Source organism: Euleptes europaea, chromosome 3 (genome assembly GCF_029931775.1).
Source record: "Euleptes europaea isolate rEulEur1 chromosome 3, rEulEur1.hap1, whole genome shotgun sequence".
Taxonomy (NCBI): Eukaryota; Metazoa; Chordata; class Lepidosauria; order Squamata; family Sphaerodactylidae; genus Euleptes; species Euleptes europaea.
The window spans coordinates 54,347,096-54,357,161 of NC_079314.1; positions in this window are offsets into that span (position 1 = coordinate 54,347,096).

Sequence of the window (10,066 nt, forward strand, 5' to 3'; positions counted from 1 at the left end):
AGACTATATATAACACAAATACATAAATAATGTGGTTTTGTCATTATACCAGTAGTAGTTAAAAAAAAAAACCTCTGCTAATTAGAAATGTGCATTGGAAAAACAGGGCAATCTGTGTTTGAGATCAACAGTTTGAACTATTTATAGCAAAGGCAAGAAATGTATGTGGTTTAAACATCAACAAATGACATTTTTTTAACCTTCAACTGAAACTCCGGTATGTATGTCCCATTTCCAAATTATGAGAGGTTCTAAAGGGAACAGTATTTGGGTTTAGATGAGAGAGCAATGAATTTGTAGTTTCTATTTTCAACTCCCGCCCCCCACCTCCCATATGGCAAAAAAGAAGATCGATGTGCAAATGTAACATAAGGTGTAGCAGTCCACATCTCTCTTTCTAGTATTGGATCTATTTGCAATGTTGCTTGCAGAAAACTGACAGCACTATCATAAGAGTGGGGGCAAAGGGGCATAGGGAACGGACTGACCCCTGTGCTGACGTATCTGGCAGATATGCAAGATCAGATCACAAACCACCATTTTTGCTGGTGCAGATCACAAGCACAGCTGTGCCACTTTTGTGCGTTGGCACAGCTGCAGCACAGTGTTACACAGGCATAAAAGGGGGCAGTTCAGGAGGCGGGACTGATGTTAGTCGATTCCCTGTGCCCTTTCAGCCTGGAAATACCCCCTTTTTATGGCACTGTGCCATCAAAAGTAGCACTGTAGCTCATTGCATTTTAATCTTTTTTTAATGCTCCACCACCAGCGCAGCCCCACCCGCATGGGGCAAAAGTGTTTAGGATGCCAACAAAAAGCAACCAATAGGAAGGCCCCCCAGTACTGGCCAATCCCCCTACGCAGGGACCAATGGTGCCCCCTTCCCTTTATAAACCCCAACCAGGACTCAGAACACCGCAGCAGGTAGGGCACCTGGCATGGGTCGCTGTCTGACAGCTACCTGCTGTGGGGACTTAGAGCAAGCGGTGTGGCTCTTTGATGGTGGGGAAAGGACAGAGAAAGCACAATGCACACCACGGCGAGAACTCTGTACCAACACTCAGCCAGGAGAGCCAAGTCCACACACGGCACAACTTCATCCTGGCAAGGGGTGACCAGTGGGGTGACACAGGGGTCTGTCCTGGGACCGGTACTATTTAATATTTTTACAAATGACTTGGATGATGGAATAGAGGACATGATAATCAAATTTGCAGATGACACCAAGTTGGGAGGGGTAGTTAATACCCCAGAGGACAGGGTTAGAGTTCAGAATGACCTAGATAGACTGGAGAACTGGGCTATAAGTAATAAAATGGATTTCAGTAGGGAGAAGTGTAAGGTACTTCACCTAGGCAGAAACAACATAAGCTACAGGATGGGAGATAGTTGGCTTGACAACAGTACATGTGAAAGAGATCTGGGAGTCTTAGTGGACCACAAACTGAATATGAGTCAACAGTGTGATATGGCGGCTAAGAAGGCCAATGCAATTCTGGGCTGCATCAATAGGAGTATTGTGTCTAGATAAAGGGAAGTAATACTACCACTGTATTCTGCATTGGTCAGACCTCACTTGGAATACTGTGTCCAGTTTTGGGCTCCACAATTTAAGGATGTTGACAAGTTGGAGCGTGTCCAGAGGAGAGCGACCAGAATGGTCAAAGGTCTGGAAGTCCTATGAGGAGAGACTAACAGCCCATTCCTGAGCTGATGGTGTACAGAGATGGCAGGGAAGAGGTGCAGCGGCGCCTCTTCCTAAGCCATTTCGCGTACGCCGAAAAGAAAAAAAAAAGCCGTCTCGCGGCCTTTTTTTGTTTTAATGGGGCCTTTCGCCCCATTGAAAACACCGCCGTTCCCAGCATCGGCGTACCAGGCCGAACCAGGATAGGAAGCCGCCTAACCGGCAGCTCCTCCCCCCAGCTCATCCCACTGCGCCGGCACGGCCTCTCTATGCCGTGGCCTGTGCCACGGAGAGGCCACACCGGCGGAAGGGCAAGGCACGGTCCTGCTGCGCTCGGCCACCGGCGGGACTGGCCTCGCCGCCAGCGTAAGTGCACGTAATCACACAATACAAGCACTTACGCTGGCGGCGAGGTCATGTTGCCTCCAAAGAACTTTTGGCCCGATTCTCAGGAATGGGCTGTTAAAGAGCTGGGTTTGTTTAGTCTGGAGAAGACAAGGTTAAGGGGTGACATGATAGCCATGTTTAAATATTTGAAGGGATGTCATGTTGATGAGGGAACCAGCTTGTTCTCTGTTGCTTCAGAGACTAGGACACGGAGTAATAGATTTAAACTAAGAGAAAAACGATTCCCCCTAAACATTAGGAAGAAGTTTCTGACGGTGAGGGTGGTTCAACTGTGGAATGCGCTGCCTCGGGGGGTGGAGTGGGGGGGTGGAGTCCCGGTCTTTGGAGGTCTTTAAGCAGAGGTTGGATGGCCATCTGTCAGGAGTGCTTTGATTGTGGGATCCCGCATGGCAGGGGGTTGGACTGGATGGCCCTTGTGGTCTCTTCCAACCTTGTGTGATTTTGTGAACTCTCCCAGTTCAGGTCCCTTACAGATACCCAGTTGGAAGGACACAACGGGGCAGACTCACAGTCAGGTAAGCTGGGGACTGTTCCCCCAAATTTTCTCCCCCCCATCTTTCCACAGGCAGGAGTCCCAAAACAAACACCCCACCTTCACCCCTGCACACAAGGGGGGGTGTTGCATAGGGTAGAACAGCTGTGGGGAGCCCTCTTTGCCAAGTTGCCAACTCTGCACTGTTCCATCTGCCCTAACAGTTGCCAGCACCACCATGGACAGGGAATGAGGGGGTGGGGATCTTGACCTCAGGCCCACCATGCACAGCACAGTGGGCAACAGAGAACTCTCTGCACTCATTCCCTTGCAGAAAAACACACACCCCATGGAGTGCAAACCGAGGAGGATCCAATTACTGCTGGCATTGATAGGAGCTGCAGATAGGTGACGGAGACTTGGATGTTGCTTGGGGGTCTGAAGCTTGGGGAGGATGTGGTGCTGCTGCCACAGACACCCCCCCCCCCACCCCAAGGGCTGCTAACTGAAGTGTCTGGAGACCATCTGGAGACCCTCAGCCCCTTGCTGCAGGTGCTCTTATACACATTCTTTTCTGCTTCAGGTTGTGATCCAACTGGGAAAGCTCCAACCACTGACCTGCCATTTCACTCAGAACCTTGCCCACCGAGCAAGCCCACCCTTGGAACACAACCCTGTCGGTCATCCACCTTAATGGAAAGTCCCACTTGTTTTCTCTCAGGAGACACAGAAGTTGAGACAGAGGCTCCATTGCTCTTGCAGCCCCCTCCCCAATAAAGTGTACTAAAAGAGCACAACTGTGTACTTTGATTCCGTCTGGGGAGGGTTGTTGTTTGGGAGGGGAGATGGAGCCTTGTTGGCACCACAGATGCTGAAAGCTGCCTGTGGAGCAGATGGAGCTCTTCATCCAAATGATGGTAGCCCTTCTGTGGGCAGCGATCGAGCATGAGCAGCTGGAGAGCTGTCAAGAGTGATAGGAAGCCTTCTCCAGGGGTCAATGGTGGATGGAAGGGCTGTCGGCCTCCATAATGGCAGCTACCAGGCACCTGGAAGAGCTGATTGCTGTCATGAGGAATGTGGGAGAGGGACAGGCGCATGTGGAGAGGTGGCTGGGGGACCTGTTGGAGACACTCTGTGCTCCTGCACAACAGTCCACTCCACCAGCCCCTCCTTCAGCTCCGCCATGAGCAGGGGTGGCACAGGGATTGGCTTGGGGGCATCCTCAGCAGCATGGTGACCTGCTGCACGGTGCGGTCATCAGTGAGCAGAGGGCTATCGCTCATGCACACACTGGTCATGACATCCCCCCTTTTCTCTTCTGAGCTTTGCACGCCCTTTGTGCCCTGTGGGTACAGAGCTGGCTTGGGGTGGGGGGCGTAGGGAATGCAAGCGCCCATGCCATACCTGTCATTTCCCACGGTGTTTTGGTCTGACCTTGGTCCCTTTCAGGGGGCAGGGTTGGTGGTCCAATGACGGGGAAGGAGGGTTGCCAGATGCAGATTAGGAGACCCCGAGAGGTTCGGGGATAGTACGGGGAGGGGAGGGTCCTCAGTGGGGGGTGTTGCCATAGAGTCCACCCTCCAACTCAGCCATGGTCTCTGGGGGAAGGGGTTTCTGCAGTCTGGAGGTGGGCTGCCACTGGGAGACTCCCAGTCCTCCCCGATTCCTTTAAGGGAGTGGGAGGCAGAACACTGACTGGCAGCTCATCTGCCTAGTCCTGCCCCTCTCCTCCCCTGGGCTGGTTCAGCTGCCTCACTCCTCCCTGAATGGCTGTGGGTGCCCTGTCCATCAGGGCCCAACTGCCACCACCATCCCACACACACACACACACACACACAAAACCACAGTGGACTGCTGCCGCACCATGCCGGCACATCGTCATTTACATCTAGTAAAGAAACCCTCTCCATTTACCCCTCTAGCCAAAGTTGCGGTGTTGCTGCTTTGAGCAGCCATCATCCCCCCCCCCTTAGGATTGCACTGCCCGGCATTTATACTTTTTAAATGTTATAAATTTACCAAATACGACTGTTTTATAAGCTAAGTTATGAATGATACACTGTATGTTGCAAAACACTAAAATAAGTCTATGTTTCACAAGAAAGAAAGCATTGTATATATGTCAGTTTTAAATTTCAGGAGGAGAGGGTCCTCACAGCTTCAAAACCTCGTCTGTAGCATAGAAGCTTTCTGCTGGATGTGACAATATTTTGTTTGCAGGACATTTCAATTACAGGGGAGCATTCAAAATCAGATTCTCCCCACTTGCTTCCCTCAAGTGGTACATCCCATTCTGCCTCCTTGTTCTGCCATTCATGCAGACAGGCTTTGCCGACTCTCATGTTGCCTTCTGGCTGACAGAGGGACCTGCAGTAAAATAATCCATGGTTCAGAATGAACTTGATGTCCATATTACATTTTTTAAAAGAGAGATGAGCTCCCTCTAGCGACTACTTTAAGATAAGCTTTTCAAAGTCAGCTGTACTTTAACGTGTTTCTCTTCACAATGGGAATATTATTTGTGTTTTAGTTTTGATCTGTGATATCATCATTTCCACACACTCTTACTGGGTGTCATATATCAGCTCAGTAATTTTAAAATGGTAAATCACAGTTTCATTTAAAAAAAATGGTCAGCTTCACATATTTAAAGGAGACAAGAGATCAGGGAACATGCAAAGAATTATGTTCCAGCAAGCTCCAGATACAGAAAACTGTGGATTAATCAATTACATATTGTTCATCAGTTTCCAGAGAAGTTCCATTTCTGGCATCCAGGACAACTTCGTGCGATCAAGGAAGGTTGTGGGTAGGATCCCTCAGTATGCCTCTTTCTTGGTGCTAGCAGGATCTTGTGCTATTTTTTATTTAAAAACATTTCATTCATAGTCTGCCTTTCTTACTGAGACTCAAGGCAGATTACATGGTGTAAAATTATGCAGTCAAATAGCATGAGACACCTAATAAACAATACAATAGGACTAGGATTACAAACATTAGAAACAATGCAAAAAAAAAGTATCAGACATGTGAGTCAGTGTTGTGTGGTGGATACAGTATCAGACTAGGATCTGGGAGTCCCAGGCTTGAATCCCCAATCTGCTATGGAAGCTTGCTGAGTGATCTTGAGTCACTCACACAACCTTTCAGCCTAGCCTACCTCACAGGGTGGTTGTGAGGATAAAATGAAGACTAGAATGATGTAAGCCACTTTATGTCCCCATTGGAAAGAAAGGTGAGGTATTTATGAAGTGAAGAATTGCCAAACCATGAAGATAATGGAATTACAAAAGTTGAAGTAATGGCAGCATAGTTTCTATTGCCAGGAAAATGCCATAACTGGTGGGAAGAAATTGATGTTATGCACTCTCCACATCTCTAAGCAATAAGAAGTTCTAGGAACAGTGTTTACCTGGTTGGTTTCCTTTAGAGGAGAGAGAATTGATGATTTATGGCATTTTTGCCATATTTGCACGGATGGAGGCAAAGAGGCACTCCTATAGGGCAGCAGATCCACTACCCCACATCAGACCCCAAGAGAGGTTCTGCATCCTTCAGGTGTTCAGCCAACCCATAGAAGAGTCTGTTTTCACTCCATATCTTCCTGGACCCAGATACTGACATCTCTTTACACATTCCTAGCTCTCCCTTTTGGTTGGGAGAAGGAATCACCCTTCAGATGCCTGGACAGAACCATTTCCTAATACTGACAACTAATGTTTTTTCTTGCAAGATCTGAGCAAGGCTGTCAAAGATAGGACATTTTTGGAGGACTTTGATTCATAGGGTCGCCATGAGTCGGAAGCGACTTGACAGCACTTAACACACACACACAATGTTTTTTCAAAGACTCTGGTTTTTCCCAGGCATGCCACTTTAGGCCAAGCATAGAGCACAAACCCACTCATAGTAACCAGAGCCCAGCCTCACATGAAGCTGCTTTATACTAGATCAGACCCTTGGTCCAACAAAGTCAGTATTGTCTACTCTGATTAGCAGCGGCTCTCTGGGGTCTCAGGTAGAGGTCTATTCACATCACCTACTTGCCTAGTCCCTTTAACTGGAGATGCCGGGGATTGAACCTGGGACCTTCTGCATGCCATACAGATGCTCTGCCACTGAGCCACAGCCCCTCCCCACAAGAAACATTTTGATTTTGTTTCTAAAATTTCATAAATAGGCTATATCCTGGCAATAGGCTTATGCCCCCCACAAACTTCTATTCATCCAGAAAAGTGCATCCACCCCACCCCCCATTCCCCCTCCAATATTTGGGCTGTGTATTCTGGGAAGAAAAAGATCTACCCATGTGCCGCATGTAAAGCCTGCCCGTCACACTCTCTTAGGAAACTACTGGTGTAAATGTAGTGATTCATGCAACAAATTCTACGCTGCTGTTCAATCTACATGTCCTCAAAGCAGTTAGCAATGCAATCTTTGTACATCTACAAAGATACATACCTATATATCAACCTTTAAAACCAATGAAACTACAAATCAAAAACCAGAAATGTAAAACTAGGACCAGTCACAAATACAACAGAAGCTAGCATTAAAAGACCAAGACAGAAGTTTCCCCTATAAAATCAACAATGAAGGTGTCAGGGAGGGAATTCCACAAGAAAGATGACACTACCTTGAAGACCCTGTCCCTCATGGCCACCCACCTTACTTCAGGAGATGGAAGCTCTTTCAACAGGGCCTCAGGTAACTCTCTTAATGCAGAAGCAAATGTTTGTTTGATGCAAAGTTAAAACAATCATAAAAACCATCAAAACAATATTAATTCATAACCTATCAGTTCATCCTTAAAGCCTGACAAAAAGAAGTGGTTGTTAGTGCCTCCCTAAGGGACAATGGAATAGATCTGGCCAGTCCTCAGGAAAGAATTCCATAAACAAGGATGCCACCCCCCCTTCTCTTTCCGATGGATGTCAGCTTCATGTCTAACGGTGGTAGAAGCCACAAGAGGGCCTCGTTCCCTGATCTCCTTGCACAGAGGATGGGTCACCATATGGAATAGGGTGCTCCTCAAATCTCCTGGGTTATATGCTACAACTGTTTTTTATAGTATGTATGGATTTGGGCAACTTCAACTATTTGGTGTTTTCCAATCCAGAACAAAGATTACAGCATAGTGTAGTGGTTAAGAGCGGTGGACTCTAATCTGGAGAACTGGGTTTGATTACCCATTCCTCCACATGAGCAGTGGATGCTAATCTGGTGAACCAGATTGGTTTTCCCACTCCTACACATGAAGCTAGTTGAGTGACCTTGGGCTAGTCACAGCTCTCTTAGAGCTCCCTCAGTCCTACCTACCTCACAAGGTGTCTGTTGTGGGGAGGGGAAGGTGATTGTAAATCAGTTTGATTCTTCCTTAAGTGACAAAGTCAGCATATAAAAACTGATTCTTCTTCTTCATTTGGTTCTTGTGTAGGTCTGATTTAAGATTTTTGCAGTAAAGCCATGCACATTGCACAAGGCAGCTTGTAAATTATTTACTTCATCCATCCCCCCACTTTTCTCCCAAAGTGGTGTACAATATTCTCCCCTTCTCCATTGGATCCTCACAACAACTCTGCAAGGTAATTTAGGCTAAGTGTATGTGATTGGCTGAAGATCTCCCATCAAGTTTTCACAGCAGAGTGGGGAATTTGAGTCCAATTCTCCCAGATCCTTGTCTAACACCTTTGCCGTGGACTGCCAAAAAACCAAATCAGTGGGTTATAGATCAAATCAAGCCTGAACTGACCCTAGAAGCTAAAATGACTAAACTGAGGCTATCGTATTTTGGTCACATCATGAGACGACAAGAGTCACTGGAAAAGACAGTCATGCTAGGAAAAGTTGAGGGCAGCAGGAAAAGAGGAAGACCCAACAAGAGATGGACTGACTCAATAAAGGAAGCCACAGCCCTCAATCTGCAAGATCTGAGCAAGGCTGTCAAAGATAGGACATTTTGGAGGACTTTCATTCATAGGGTCACCATGAGTCGGAACTGACTTGATGGCACTTAACACGCACGCACACTCCCAGATCCTCCAACACTCTAGCCATTATACTATGCCTCATTATGTGTTTTTTAAGAGTTTTGTGAGAAAAACTATCTATTCAACCTGCAGTAGAAACATCTATAGGGAAATATAGCACAACAAGGATTTATTTTCAGTGGGGAGCTTAAATTTTGGGCAGCAACAATCCATTAAAGGTTGAGACAATATGTCCAAAGCATAAGAAGCTGTTCATAACTCTCCCTGCTCTTCTCTCCTGCAAGGTATTTTTATATATGGCAGAGGAAAATGGGAATGAAACTTCTACAAGCTTATAGTGGACGAAACTGAGGCTCTGAATCCATACCTTTACTGACAAGTCAGAAAAAAGGCTCAGTGCTTTAGGCGGCAATCCTAAGGACGCCATCCCGAGAGTAAACTCCACTGAATAAAATGGAGCTTACTTCTGAGTAGACCTGCTTCTAGTCGCTCTAAATCGCCCATCGAACTTTCCTGGACTTGCTTTGATGAACGGAGCTGCTTGATCTCTCCAGGAGAGGCCGTTTACATGCTAACTGGAGCCTGGAAGAGTGAGCCAAGAAGAAACCCGAGACAACAATAAACCAAGAAACAATAAGCCGCCATGCAGAGTTTTGAGAATTCAGATGGGGAAAATGTGCATCTATAGAGTGACAAATCCAATGCAAAACCTTCCATGAATAAACGGCTATCCGAACCTGCTCCTTTTAGGAAAAGTGGGAAACCCCTTTCAGAAGAGCCCGTGCTTCAACACTTGGTTAGTTCAGCCAGCCCGCACTTCAGTCTTGGATGGACTGAATTTAAAAGTATTGGCTGTGATCCCGCCCCATTTACTTAGGTATGTGAAATATTTATACGCTCGCCTTTCTCCTGACATGAGGTGGGTTTAACAACCAGATTAACAAAGCACTGTATATACAAAATACATTAAAATAGCCAGTATCGGAACATCCCCCTCACAGCGAGAAAACATTCCTTTTGCCCCGCGCAGGCATGAATTGAGCGGGATTTATCCACGTGCAGCCAGGAAGATCGACCCCCTCTATAAGTTCAGTCGGAAGCAAGCCCTATTCTCATTACACAGAGAACGGCAATCTTCGGCCAGTGTTTTCCTCCAGTTCTGCCTATGTCATCAGGGCGTTTCCTTACCCGAAGTATCTAACTACACTTCTCCGGGACTGAAACCTACTCAACAGGCTTCCGAATAAACGTGCAATGCCCAGGTAGCGAAGTTGCTGCAGATCTAGGAGATGTTGCATTAGGGGCGGGGGGAGATTGCAGAAGCGCATGGGGGGCTAGAGGTACCCTAAACCAGCAGCACTTGAAATCTGCTCCAGCCACAGCCCTCAAAAAACTGACGACTAAAGACCCCAAGCCAATTACAACCATCCGGTCTGCGACGCTTGAACGTGCAGGACACGCAACCCCCAAACACCCCACCTCCCAACTAGGGTGCCGGACTACGCATGCGCC